The following is a 14,396-nucleotide window of genomic DNA, read 5'->3' on the forward strand; positions in this document are numbered from 1 at the left end:
GGAACCCACTGGATAGACTAAGGGCAAACACTTTTAGTAATGGAATAATGGCCAGCAGTATAGACTACATATTGATTAGTCTGAATCTATAGCACTCACTTGGTGATATGGAAGTCAAGGATCGGCTGGAGAGCGACCACAATCCCTTGTGTGCAACCGTGGGCTTGTGGCGGCAGCGGATATCCACACAGAATAGGAGCGACCTTTATCCTTGTGATGTAGTCCCTACCAACGACATGAGGCACCTAAAGTGGGCAAGATTAGTAGAAAAGCCTGAATCCATAGCTAACATTACTAAGGAATTAGATAATGCTTTGATAAAGCTAGAGTCTACTACAGTAACGAATGCAGAATTAGAGCTTACCACCGAGATCCATAATGAATTTTTTACCCATTTGCGTACACATTTTATGAAGCAGTGCAAACCAAATAAAACAACAAAGAAGAAAGCCAGCTCTTGGTTTAATAAGGAATGTAGGCAGGCTAGAGAATTACTTGGGGAGGCAATAAAAAAGGGGGAGCCCTCTGCAGTCCGAGTAGCCAGACAGGTTTACAAGAGCACCCAGAAAAAGGCCAAAAAATAATGCGATAAGGCAAGATGGCAGGATCTCAGGGAGGCGTGCTCCCGGAGGGATAGTAAAACATTTTGGAGCATAGTAAAGTGGGATAGAGGAGGCGAGCCGGAACACTCACACACCCACTTTGCACAGGATGATTGGGTTAAAATCTTTAAACCACAGTATGTCCGCTCTGATAGTGAGCCAAATTCAAAGTACCCCATCCATGTATTATACGAAGAAGATGCATTCAATAGTACCAATGTCAATGTAGCATTGGGTACTGTAGTAGGAGGCAGGGCGCCTGGCCCCAATGGCGTCCCTGCAGATATGTTCCTACATGACAAACCAAGATGGAGCAGGTACATCTTGTTGCTGGCCAACTCGGTTGCAAAAGGAGCCCCCATACCAGATTCATTGAAAAGGGGCAGAAATAATCCCCATTTACAAGAAGGGAGACAAAACACAATCAGGCAACTATAGGCCCATCAGCCTGATAGACTCCCTACAAACAGTAATGCGTAGGCTAATTCTTAACAAGATCCAGGTGTAGATTGATGAGAAGTGCATTTTATCCCCCCTGCAGGCAGGTTTTCGAGCATACACCAGCACCATTGACCAGATGTTCCGCTTCACATTGTTGGATTGGAAAATGGTGGCCCTGGCCAATGGTAGCCTGTACGCCGCCTTTGTTGATTTAAAATCAGCATTTGATCTTGCTCCCCGTTGTAAACTATGGCCACTCTTGCACGAAATGGGGATCCCTCCTAACTTAATCACACTACTTGTGAGATTGCATGAAGAAAACTTTGGTAAAATTCGTTGGAGTTCCCAGGGTATGGTTACCAGCCCCTTCCCAGTAGAGAGAGGTGTACGCCAGGGTTGTGTGCTGGTACCGACCCTATTCTCCCTATTCATCAATTGTATTGTAAATTACATAGAAGTTGAGCTCACCGATGCCCCGTCACTTGCTGGCAATAAAATACCGATTTTAATGTTTGCGGACAACACGTTGATCATTTCAAAGACCCTGAATGGCCTGCAGAGGGCCCTGATCATTTTTGAAGAGTTTTGTACCACTCGCGGTCTGGAAGTCAACGTGTTGAAAACGAAATTCATATCTTTTAACCCCCATAGAACTTTTAAAAGTAAAATAGTAATGAACAACCGTCCTTTGGAGCAAGTAAAAGCATTTACTTACCTGGGGGTCATTATCCAAAGTGATCTAAAATGGAAACAGCAATTGACCTAGCAACACTCAAGCATCGACAATTGTCTAGAGTGTAAACCGGGAGTTTAATACCTCACTGACTAAACCAATTAGCCCAGTGCTCCAGGTATACAATATGAAGTTGGTTAAGTCCGCACTTTATGGAGCAGAGCTCTGGGGGGTATGAAAACCTGTCCAATCTTACGACTGCTGAAAATAGGTTTATGCGCAACATCACATCGCTCCCCCAAAGTACACCACTGTGTCCTCTATTGTATGATCTAGGAAGAAAGTCTTTGGCTGAGGTGGCCAAACTACGCCCCTTATTAAACTGGCGCAAGCTTTGGACCACACCAGAATTAAATCACTATGCCGCGGGCTTCCTGGACATAAGGGCTGACACATTTCACAAAATAAGATGGTTGAGAGAAACTAGAGATGCTCTAGTAAGCATAGGTATGAGGACATTATTGGAAGAACCAGATAAAGCCAGCTTCCCTTCAAAAAAGATCCTGAAAGAAAAATATTGGGAGATGATCATGCACAAAACATTAAGCAATAGTGTGTCATCGACTCTAACAGGAAACATTCTGGAAGTCAAACTGACCCCGAGCCTAGAACCATTCTGGGACATAATAGCTAAACCACATGACAGGAAATTATATTTTCAGTTCAGGGTGGGTTCACTGCCCACTAGAGCTCTTACAGCTAGGTGGTCTAAATCACGTGACAATATGTGTCCTCTATGTCAGACCCAAGAGGAGTCGGTGGCACATTTACTGTTTGTCTGCCCAGCTTATGCCGCTCCTCGTCGGGCATAGCGTGTGCCAATTTGTAAACTACTTGGAACCAGAAGGAGCGAAGAAGCAGGAAGAATTTGATGTACTTCTATCCCAATTATTACAGCTGTAGCAAAATTTCTAGGTTTGTCATTGGCCATAAGGTCACACTCTCTTTCCACCTAACAAATGCTATTTTTCCACACTTTGACTAAAATGTATCTAGCTCTGCAAAGCGTAATACTTTGCAGCAGAGTTTTTTATTGGTGCCTGCTTTCAATGGTTGTTCTTAGTGAAAGCTATCAACGCTTTTTTATCATTATTTTATGGCTTTTAAAATAATGTCATGAAGATCCAATTGTATTTTTAAACAAGTCTTTCAATCACGTTTAACTACTTTGTATATTGATATTGAATTATCTTTTTTAGTAACACGTTTTGTACTTCGCTTTTATGACTAACTGTCGAATAAAGCCTGTTTGACTGACTGACTCCAGCTCACGTAAGAATGTCGGGACCAAGCGATCCTGGGACTCTAGAGAAGCGATGAATTCATCCGCGTACAGGCTAATTGCATGTCTGTCCCCCCGAAGGGAACGCCCGCGATGTCCGGACTATCTCAAATCTTCTGGGCCAACGGTTCGATGTATAAGGCAAAGAGGAGGGGCATCAGTGGGCACCCCTGCCGTGTCCCTCTTTGGATGGCAAAAGGTGGAGATGATAGCCCGTTTACCCTGATAGTCGCGGTGGGCGTGCTATTACAACTCATTACACATGCCCTAAACCGGTCTCCCAACCCGAAATGAACCAGGATTTGATCTAGAAAGTCCCAGTCCACCTGGTCAAAAGTCTTATCGTCCATATTCGTGCTGTGAGCTGTATCAACCAGGTGGAGGATCCTTTTGGTGTTGTCACTGCTCTTCCTACTTTGGATGAATCCCAATTGACCTGGCTCTATGAAACCCGGCATTAAGGGGCCTAATCTTGCTGCTGAAATGCTGGTAAACAGCTTTAGGTTCAGATTAAGAAGGGAGACCGGACAATAGGAACCGCAGAGATTTTCATCCTTCCCCGGTTTGGGCAGGACTACTGTAGATGCCACCAGCATATCAGGGGGAATCGACCCCGGCCATGTAAAGGAGTTAAAAAGTCTTGTCAGGAGCGGAGCTAAGATATGGCAAAAGGATTTATAGAAACCCGCTGAGAATCCGTCCAGTCCCGGTGATTTCATAAGCTTGAGGCATAAAATCGCCCCTATAAATTCTTCTATCCAGATCGGGGTGTCTATTAAATCTGCTTGAACCCTATCTAGCACTGTTGTATTTGCTCCCTGCAAATATGCCCTCATCTGCGGTCCAGAGGGGGCTTCCCTTTTGTATAATTCTGTGTAAAAAGTTCTAAATGCTTCTGCTATCTCTTCGTCTTCCTCGACCACCACCCCCTAAACGTTTGTGATTGATTGGACCTTCGTCTGATGGGTACAGGCCCTAAGTTTACTTGCCAGCATGTACCCAGTCTTGACCCCTCTCACGTGGTAGGAGTGCTTGAGACGAAGCGCTGCGTATTCAGCTCTATCAATTTCAAGCCCCGCCAATTGAGCTTGTGCTGCCTTCAACTGTCGCCAGACCCTCAGTGCCTTGGTTCTACTGTGCACCCGTTCCAGTTCTAGCACTTGTGCTGTGAGATGATCTCTATTTTCTTTGCGATCTTTGTTCTCTGCGGCAGAGATAGCTATCAATTCTCCTTGCACAACTGCTTTAAGGGCCCCCCCATAGAGTGGGCATGGAGATGTCAGGGGGGTCATTTATCTTTGATGCATTTATGTATCTGTCGTGTCACAGCTTCCCTGTGTCACAAACTTTCCCTGAGTCGCCAACCTCCCGGCTGTCTCCGTGTCGGGGGTAACCCAAGGGAGACTGTCACTGCGTCATTGTCAGAGAGTACTGTCGGAGTAATGTCCACCTCCCCCACCATTGCATTTAGTTCTGTCGTGCCTATTAAGTAATCTAGGCGGGCATAAGTGTCATGTGCATGAGAGTAAAAGGAGAATTGTGAGGTCTGAGGCTGTGCCGCTCGCCACAAAACTATCAGTCCCCTGGATTGAATCCATTCCTTCCCATCCCTTGTCAATTCCCTTGTCTGGGTGAATTGGTAACCTGACCGGTCTTGAGTTGCATCCATGACATGGTTGAGATCCCCTCCCACCATCGTCCTCCGTTCTTGTTTGCGGAGGACCTCCTAGAGAGCCTCCTTCAGAAATTTCTCCTGCCCCGAGTTGGGTGCATACATTGACCCCACTGCTAGTGTGTGTCCCCCTATCTGGAATGTGTAAGCCAGGAGCCAGCCTTTAACTTCAGCAATCTTGTCTCCCACTATCCCTGAAAATCGCTTGGCGACCAAAATAGCCACCCCCACTTTTTTATCAGAGGTGGAAGAGAAAAATTGATGGGGAAATGCCCTTGACGTCCTTAGAGAGAAAGTGGGTCTCCTGGAGAAGACACACATCTGCCCCCAGGTTCTCCAAATATGAACGGATGGCTTTTCGCTTAACAGGATCATTAAGGCCCTTCACATTTATGGTAACTACTTTCACCATGGAGTATGGCATGATGTAAGATCATGATGGTTCCGCCGTTCCCGGGGGATCATGAACCCTCGGTTGCTCTTTGAGTCCCCCTCCGCCCCTCCTCCCGTCCCTCCTGGATCGATCTCCATCCCTGCAACACCAGTTACCGACACACTAATTCCTTCCCTCCCCCGCCCTAACCCCAAACAAGTACCCTCTAACTCCCCATAATGTCCAGAGCCTGCAGTTCGTGGTTACGTGCCCTTGGAAAAATGAAATGAACGGAGCATAGTGTGGTTCAAGTCCCCGTCTCCCCGCTCACTTCCACCCCCCCCCCCCGGCTCCGCTTATATCTGTCGCTTGTAGGTATCCCAGCAGTGTTCAAGAGCCATCTTGGGAAGCTGTGTCCTTGAGTACCGTCTCTAGGACCGATTGCCTCTCTTGCGCCATGGTTGTGGGGTATTGCCCCCGCATATGCTCTGTGAGGCGCCTCCCTCAGACTCTTTGCCACCGGTCTCGTGGGGACTTGCATTCTTGACTAGCCGCCATCTCCTGACTTGGTCGATCTAGGCCCAGTATTGTGCATGCTTCTTGCAATGATTTGATGCAATTTGCCCTGCCACTTGAATATCTACCAGAAAGGGTGGCCCCAGGAGTATGCCGCCCCCTGGTCCCTCAAATGTGTTGTCACCATATGAATCTCCCGTCTTTTCTGTAGAGTTATTAAAGCTAAGTCTTGATAGAGGGCCACGGGTTAGCCCTGGTATGTGAGTGGACACTTTGCCCTGGCCTCCCGTAGAATGCGTTACTTGAGGGGAAAGTCCAGTAAGAAGGCCAGGATGTCAGGCGGGGGTGCGGAGGCCTTCCTTCTAAGACCCACTCTGTGCGCATGGTCTATCCTGATATCAAAGTCCTCTGAGACCCCTAGTATGCTCCGGAACATCCCCTGCAGGTACTGAACTATGTCTGATCCCTCTTCCTCCGAAGAAACTCCCTTTCCCCGTATGCTGTTCCGCCTGGAGCGGTTCTCTAGGTCTTTCGTATGCACCTGGAGGTCGATCTGCTGAGCCCATAGCCGTATCACCTCTTGCTGCAGCTGCTCCATTTCTTCCTCCCTGGCCTGTACCTGGTCTTTGATGTTGGCCACCACCCGTTCACCTACTGCATCCACATCCCGCCGGATTTCTTTCATATCCCTCGCGAGTTCCCCCTTTAGGGACTGAAAGTCGTCTCTTAGCATGCTAAACAATGTCTCCAGGAAAGAGCGGGTGACAGGGGCTTCAGATCCCTCCGTCCCGTGATTCATTTGCATGAGTAGAGACATTCAGCCCTCTCCTCTGCCAGTCTGCTTGGTTTTGGTCAGCAAGTCCTTCAAGGTCCACTCCTTCTTCCCTCTCAGCGAGGACATACCCGCGGTGTTATCCGCTGCCCTTGTGACACGTCTCTCTGTCTCAGCTCAATCAATTGTATTAGTCTGGAGGCCCTGCAACTTGCACCTCTCAACGACTTCGCTCCCACCTGGGCCCCTCCAGCCAGTGATTACCTGCCGTGTCCGTTTGTTTATTAGGCCCGCACCTCCGCTTGTTGAGGCTCTGGTCTTCGGTTCCCCGTCGTTTAAGGCCTGCTCCCACCAGGCTAGTGCTGTTCGTGGCTTCCTCGTATTGTTGACGGGAGGAATTCCCTTAGTTGAACCGTTGGCCCACAGTCCCCTTCGGCCCTGAATCCGGTGGCCCCCAGCCTCCTTTCCTTTTGCGGCCTTTCCCCATACCTGAGCTGTGACTGTTCACCCTTGGGCCTCCTAGGTTCCACCTCCTCTCGTCTTTGCGCCAGAGGCGTATGCCCCCTTTCCCAGACTTCTTGGCCAGTGCATATCTCTCTGGGGCTGCTGAGATCACCACCCTGCCTCCTCTGCCCCCGACTGCTCCATTCCCCTTCTTCAGTAGCCCTATGTCGTGTGGCCCAGTTGGGGGAGCCGGTTGCTAAAATCCTCCTCGGTGGTCCCGCATTAAGGCTGCTCTTCTCGGCTGCCCTGAGAGTCTATGCTTCTTCCTTCCTTCCACTATCACCTTCCTGTCCCGGACGGTTACAGTGCACCTATCGCCACGTCCCCCCTGCCGACTAGGTCCCCGAGGGGATTCTCAGCAGGTAGGCCCAGTACCAACGGGCCGCTTCTTCACCTCCAGCCGCGACCGGTCCAGCTTCTCGCTCCGGCCTCCCTCAATGCCCCTCTTCGTCAACCCCCACCTCTCGGCGGTGTGTCTATGTGTCCTCCCGGCAGAGCACTGTGCTGCCTGGCCCAGGGGCGTGCCTATCTCTACCTCGGGCCGCCGTGTGATCGATTGCCTCCTAGCCTGGCTTGCAGTGACCGGCCTCCTCCCGCCATTGTGCCTTCTTGCCATTGCTCTCCCCCGAGCCTGGCCCCTAGGCGCAATAATCACACCCACCTGCTAGCTTCTGTTCCCCTATCCGGACACCAGCGAAGGGGGCGGTAGCAGCCCTGTCGCCGCAGGACCAGGCCGGGATTGTCATTGGGGTACTTCGCCTTGAGGGTTTCCGGCGAGTGCCCGCTGCCGAAGGCCTCCCTCTGTGTATGGGTTGCCTCTGATCTCCCAGTTCCTGATGTCACCCGTCCTGCTCTCCCAGACTCCGCCAGCCGATGATGCTGGCTGAAGCTCTGCAAAGGGGGAGCAGCTCTGTTCAGTGCGCCTTTGCTGCCGCTTTACTCACTGGTTCTCTGCAGCAGGTTTCAGCTCATCTGGGTTCTGGTCGGCCCTGCCACTCATTCAGTCTGCCTGCCCTGGGACCGATGGCCTCAGCCATGCCTCAGCCATGTCCCCTTGGATCACTCGTGGGCCCTCGTATTCCGCAACCCACTCGCCATCCCTCTCTATCCACCAGTGGCGCCCGTCCTCCCGCAGCTGGACCCTGGCTTGCCTCAGGGAAGATCCGTCGTGGAGAGCAGCTTCCTTAGGCCTCTCTGAGTCTGGCCGCCATTTTCTTGTGCCGTCTTCGCTTCATCCCAGAGCCCGCACTAGCCTGGAGATGGGCCCCAGCCCCAAGTAGCCGCTTTTCACATATTCTCCCTATTCATCAATTGTATTGTAAATTACATAGAAGTTGAGCTCACCGATGCCCCGTCACTTGCTGGCAATAAAATACCAATTTTAATGTTCGCGGACAACACGTTGATCATTTCAAAGACCCTGAGTGGCCTGCAGAGGGCCCTGATCATTTTTGAAGAGTTTTGTACCACTCGCGGTCTGGAAGTCAACGTGTTGAAAACGAAATTCATATCTTTTAACCCCCATAGAACTTTTAAAAGTAAAATAGTAATGAACAACCGTCCTTTGGAGCAAGTAAAAGCATTTACTTACCTGGGGGTCATTATCCAAAGAAGACCAGAGACCATTAGAATGTAAAGAGAGCTGCAAGAAAAAGAAGACGCGGAACAGGTAGAGCTTAGTGGAAGTGACAATGAGCAGCCAGAATACATGAGACCACAATTTAGAAAACCAAACAATAAGTATCCAGACCCAGAATGAACTTATTTCGTGAGCAGTGACGCTGTCTTAGATAACTATCAGACTGCAAAGCTCATGGGTCGGGTTTTATTGAACAGACTTGAGGACTGGGCCACCAGTAACAATGTTCTGATTCCGGTCCAATACAGTTTTTAAGTTTAAAAAAATAGGATTATTATACAGTTTTAAACAAGGGATTGGCACTCAAGATCAGTGCCTCAATTTGAGTCTGTTTATCGCCAAGTATACCCAAGCCAAGCAGGGCAAGTTATACTTGTCTTTTATGGACTTATCTGCAGCATTTGACTGCGTGGCAAATCACTATCTATGGAGGATAATGAAGGAAATGGGTATCGATGACACAATCATCCTCTTTATAAGGCAGCTTTACTCCTCAGCCTTGGCCTGTGTCCATTACTGGAGGCAGGGAGAGTGCACTAGGGCGTTTCCAATCAATAGGGGCGTCCGACAGGGCTGCATACTCGCCCCATTTCTCTTTCCCATCTATACTAATGGGGTAGAAGCTCCCCTGGCGAACTCAACATCAGATGTCCCCAAGATCAATAACGTACGCACTCCAATCCTCCTCTACGCAACTGATGCGGTGTTAATTACCGACAAGGACCTAGCCCTACAAAAGTTACTAGAGGTCTATGTGAAATGTATGCGGAATTTAGATTTAAAAACCAACAAGGCCAAGTCCTTTATTTTAATCACTGGACCGAAAGATGGGAAGACCCCAAGCTTTTACACGGATGGCCAAAAGGTAGCCCAAATTGATGCTTTTCTCACTTAGAGGTGACTTTTGATAGACAACTTACGTGGGCCAATATGATTACTACAAGGGGTTTATTGTTAGAAAAAAGTATAATCACCTTACATTTTTTTATAAAAAAAACCAGGGGCGAAACCCATTGATATGGTGAAAAATGTCTACATTGCTAAATCCGTTTCGGTAGCAACTTATGGGGCAGGTATCTGGGATTATTCGACCTGCTCTGCTTTCCAGACTATGGATGATATCTTCTGGAAAAAACTAGTAGGCCTCCCCGTAAGCTGCTCAAATTTTATATGTCACGAGGAAATTGATGTTCCATATATAGATGATATAAAAAGCCTGGTGACAATCATTTTATGGCATTCTATGTGGAGAAGAGAATCTGTTCCCATTACTCAGAAGCTAATAGAAGATTGTCTCTCTCTGGAACATGCCTATAGGATTCCATGGACAACATATATCAAAAATAGTCTCTCTTCCCTTGGCCCAGCACACCTATTTGTTTCGCCAAGTGATTGCTGTGAAATTTCAAAACAGGAGATCAAAAGCCATTTTCTCATAAACAGGGCAAATGAAAGATTTAAAACTAACTGTCTAAAAGTATCAGTACAATCTTACTTAGAGGGACCGATTGTCCAGGAAGGAAAATCGTCATATTTATTCACAGTGACAAATTTACATCACAGATTTCTCCTACTCTGGTTTAAATTCAGTCTTATCCCTTGTATTCATGCCCATCCATCGGGAAGATTTTCTATTCATGATCTTCCGTTCTGTCCCTGTGACGGTGTCTCCGCTCAATCAAACTTGCACATTTTTGTCTTTTGTAAATCTTATGTGGTGCACAGCAAAGCATTCATATTGCCCCTTATGCCCAAATATAGTTTCACACAATGTTGCATAGGAATGTATTTTTTAAATCTCAGCCCGATCCCCTGTTCTGTTACACCATGGCGTCTTTTTTATCCTTATCATTGAAAACTGGGCGACTGTATAATACCAAAGAATGAATTATATGCTATGTTTTTAGTAATTGTTTTTAACTGATTGTTCAATCATCATGAATGCTTTGTATGTTTTCAATGTATACTTTTATATGAGCTTTTTTTTAAAATTTGTACTTGGATGGATGTTTTTATCTTTGCACATTTGTACTTTTATGATCTTACAAGTATCGATTAAAGTGAATTGACGGACTATCAGACTGACATTAACAAACCTCCATGAAAGGTAGAGGCTGTAGTCAAGGAGAAAGAGTCTCACTGTATGGAGAGATACATTTTACTGTTGTAGATCCAGCTGAAGAAAATGACTGTCACTTTAGATTTTGAGATAGGGTAACGATTGTAGTGTGGACTGTGGACTGAACCAACAAAACAAATAAATTAACTGATATTGAACGTCAACAAGACTGCAGTGCAAGATTTTATTTTTCTCTACTTTGAGATGTAAAGGGATTGGCATGGTGTTTAAGGGATAAGAGTGCTGGAAAATCGCCCTAGTATTCTTAGCGATTGCCTTAGTAATTCCTGAAGTTGGTTTGTTGTTAGACCTCTACTTTGTGGATGGATAAGCCTCACCTAAGGTTAAGGTAGGTCAAATGCTAATAAATAGTAAGGAAAAGTTAGAATGGAGGTTAACTCATAAAACTAAATCTGAAAGTATTTTGAGTTACAATGCTTTTTACAAAATACTAGCAGATTACATAAAGTTGGTGAAGGTAGAAACATGTTATATTTGCTCTTATTTACCTGCCTGTGCTGCTGAGGGATATACTTATTTTCATCTTCCACTGTCCTATCCATTCTCCTGTAATGTGTTTTATAAATCTGTTTTATCACCAGGACACCATAAAACTGTTTTATTCTTATTACAAATTACCCTTGGTAAAGTACCTATCACCAATTCTTCAAATTTGTACATCAGAGTGACTAACCCTGTTTTTCAATTCCCCAAAGCACTTTGAATTGTGAGTAAAGGGAATACATGTCAAATTATTTTCAGCTTTAAATTAAACCTAATACTACTACAGATGTGCATGTAGACTTTAATGTAATATTAGTCATGCTGAAAGGATTTTAACAGATGAGCTTAATGAAAGGATATGGAAGTAGTCTAACATTTCTGGTGGAAGAACGAAGGGTTAGTGTCGGAGGTATGGTCGGAAACAAAATCTAGGAGGCCGGACTATGGGCTCAATTGTGGCTGTTTATTTCAAATATATACATGCAGTAATAAAAAATAAATAAACAATTCTTCGTTAATCTGCAGTCCTTCTTTTCTTTCTTCCTTGTTCTTCCTCTTCCTATGTCCTTTAGTGAGTTTTAGGGTGGGTTTCTGGATGTTTCTGTCCCACGTTATTGTTCTGTTACTATTTGTTTTCACCGTGTGTTAGCAGTTTTTACAAGGCTTCTTCTCCTCTCCTTCTTCTCTAGGTTTCGGGACCAGAGATGGACACACTCCAGGATGCTGAGAGGAAAACAGAAGAGAAGGTGGTAAGTATTAGGACTTTTCTTTACTATCCTTTTCTAAAGAGAAGAACCACCACCAAACCGAAGACAGGTGTTTATAGTGCGTAGAGTTTGTAGTGGAGGAGGGGTGTGAAAAAGTACAGAAATGATAGTGCTCATACCTGCGTTGCAAGTCTACTTTTGTTCACTCCTTTTTTCTTGTTTTATGGAGCCACACAAAAAGAAAGGGGTGATACAACTTCCTCAAGTTTTTTTAGTGGAGGAAAAATAAATAAGAAAGAAATAGGCTTTCTTGTGATCAATAGCGGAGGGTGAAGAAGGAAAAAAAAACAACAAACGTCACACAAAAAAAAATGCTTTGACCCTCATGTGGGCCAGCACGCCGCTAGACCCGGTCAGATCGGTATACCGGGAAAAACCAAGCTCTCATATCTGGAAGGCAAAGAAGGAGAGAGGCAACAGCTGGTTTCTCCCTCCCCCCTTCCTTCCCTGTCCAGACACTCACCGCAGAAGCCACAACTCTCCTGAGTTGCGGCGGTGCTTTATCGGCTCTCCTGAGGGGTCCACCACTCCTCGGACCATCTCTCCGTGACGTCATCTTCTGGGTCCTCTCGGTTTTCCAGGGCCTGAAGGCGGCATGTGGGCTCTTCTTTCCATCTTGGGCATCTGCAACCGGACTCCGTGCTGTTCTTCGGCATCCTCTGCGTTCTCCGCTGCTTCCGGCTTGCCTTCGTCATCCCGGCTCTCCTCCCCCGCCAATTGGCTCCCTAGGGAGGCAGTCTTCCCATCAACCTGCACGGGGAGGGTCAAAGGATTAACCCTTTAATTACTTCCCCTCGCTGGTGGACGTCCTTGCTCCGAGCCAGCTCCAGGAAACACATCGTCAGGCAGGGATTGGGGCTCCGATCGTGACTTACCCTCACATCCCCCTTCCCTAACTTTCTTGCCTGTAAGATAGAGTTCTACAGGGTCCTGGGATAAATAGTCGAATTTAGCTGATCTTTGCCTTTCCGGTGCAGTGTAATAAAGCTGAAAGGCTGGAGAGCTAGGAACCATCGCAAAACTCGGTCATTATGCCCTCGATTTCTGGCTAACCATTCTAATGGGGCATGGTCCGTATATAAGGTGAACTCCCTATATTCCAGATAATACTGCAATGACTCAACAGCCCATTTTATTGCCAAGGCCTCTTTTTCTATGACTGAATACTTTCTTTCTCTAGGGAATAGTTTTCGACTAATGAACAGTATGGGCTTTTTCGGACCTTGTGTATCGTGCTCGGATAATACTGCGCCTAGACCGTGATCAGAGACATCTGTTTGTAGTATAAAGGGTTTGTCTTAGTTCGGACTTAAAAGGACAGGCTGAGTGGTAAGGGCTTGTTTAATCTGGCCGAATGCTTGTAGTACCTCGGGGGAACGGTGTCTAAGTTCCTTTTCAGTTCTTGTGTTTTTCTGAAGGAGATCGGTCAGTGGGGTTGCGACATCTGAAAAAGAAGGGACGAACCGTTGATAGTACCCTAGGATACCCAAGAAAGCACGGAGGTCTTTCCTGTCCTGGGGAAAAGGTATTTTGGCTATGGCAGCCACTTTCTCTTCTTGCGGCTTAATGAGGCCTTCCCCTAGGAGATACCCTAGGTATTTTACGGATCGAGCGGCTAAACGGCTTTTAGCTGAGTTTGTGGTAAGGCCGCTTTTTCTAGAGCATTAACTACAGCTTCCATATCTGTTAGATGTTGTTTCCACGAATCACTATAGATGACTATGTCATCGATATAGGCAGCTGCATAGGCTTGATGTGGCTTAAGAACTAGATTCATAAGTCTTTGGAAAGTGGCTGGGGCACCGTGTAAACCAAACGGCAAGACCTTAAAGTGGTACAGCTCGCTAGGGGTAGAAAAAGAGTTTTTCTCTCTGTCCTGCTTCCTTACAGGTACCTGCCAATACCCCTTTGCAGATGTATAGGGCTCTCCCCAGCTGTTCAATCATTTAGTCTACCCTGGGCGAGGGGTAGGCGTCAAACTGGGAGATTTTGTTGACTTCCCTAAAGTCAATACAAAATCTTATAGAGCCATTGGGTTTTGGGACAAAAACAATGGGCGAGCTCCACTCGCTGTTTGAGGGCTCTATGATGTCATTGACTAACATCTGCTGGACTTCCTTTTCTACAGCCTACCTCCGGGATGCGGGTATTCGGTATGGCCGTAACCATACGACCTTCTGCAGCTCAGTTTGGATGGCATGTTCGATCAACGAGGTTCTCCCTGGGGTGAGGGAGAATACATCCCGAAATGGGGAAAGAAAAGCCGTCAACTCACGCCGTTGTTCCCTAGGTAATTCGAGATCTATACTTTGTTGAAATAAAAACTCGTTGTTGTCTACCATTCCCATTAAATTTGGTCTACTCCCTTCCCATTTTTTTTAGCAGATTCATATAATAAATCTGTGTGTTATTTTTATTCCCGGGTTCTAGTTCTAGTTCGAGACGATATGTCACAGGGGTTACCTGATCAAG

At 46.6% G+C, this 14,396-nt stretch overlaps 1 long non-coding RNA gene across 1 annotated transcript; it reads right to left on the reverse strand.

Moving 5' to 3' along the window:
* Positions 1 to 11,599: 11,599 nt before the first annotated feature.
* LOC146820982 (uncharacterized) lies at positions 11,600 to 12,592 on the reverse strand. Its single transcript, XR_014962648.1, has 2 exons — positions 12,388 to 12,592; positions 11,600 to 11,880 (listed from the first exon to the last, which is right to left on the reverse strand). It is a non-coding gene; the product is annotated as an uncharacterized LOC146820982 (long non-coding RNA).
* Between the last annotated feature and the right edge of the window lie 1,804 nt (positions 12,593 to 14,396).

This window comes from Triturus cristatus, chromosome 6 (genome assembly GCF_964204655.1).
Source record: "Triturus cristatus chromosome 6, aTriCri1.1, whole genome shotgun sequence".
Classification (NCBI taxonomy): Eukaryota; Metazoa; Chordata; class Amphibia; order Caudata; family Salamandridae; genus Triturus; species Triturus cristatus.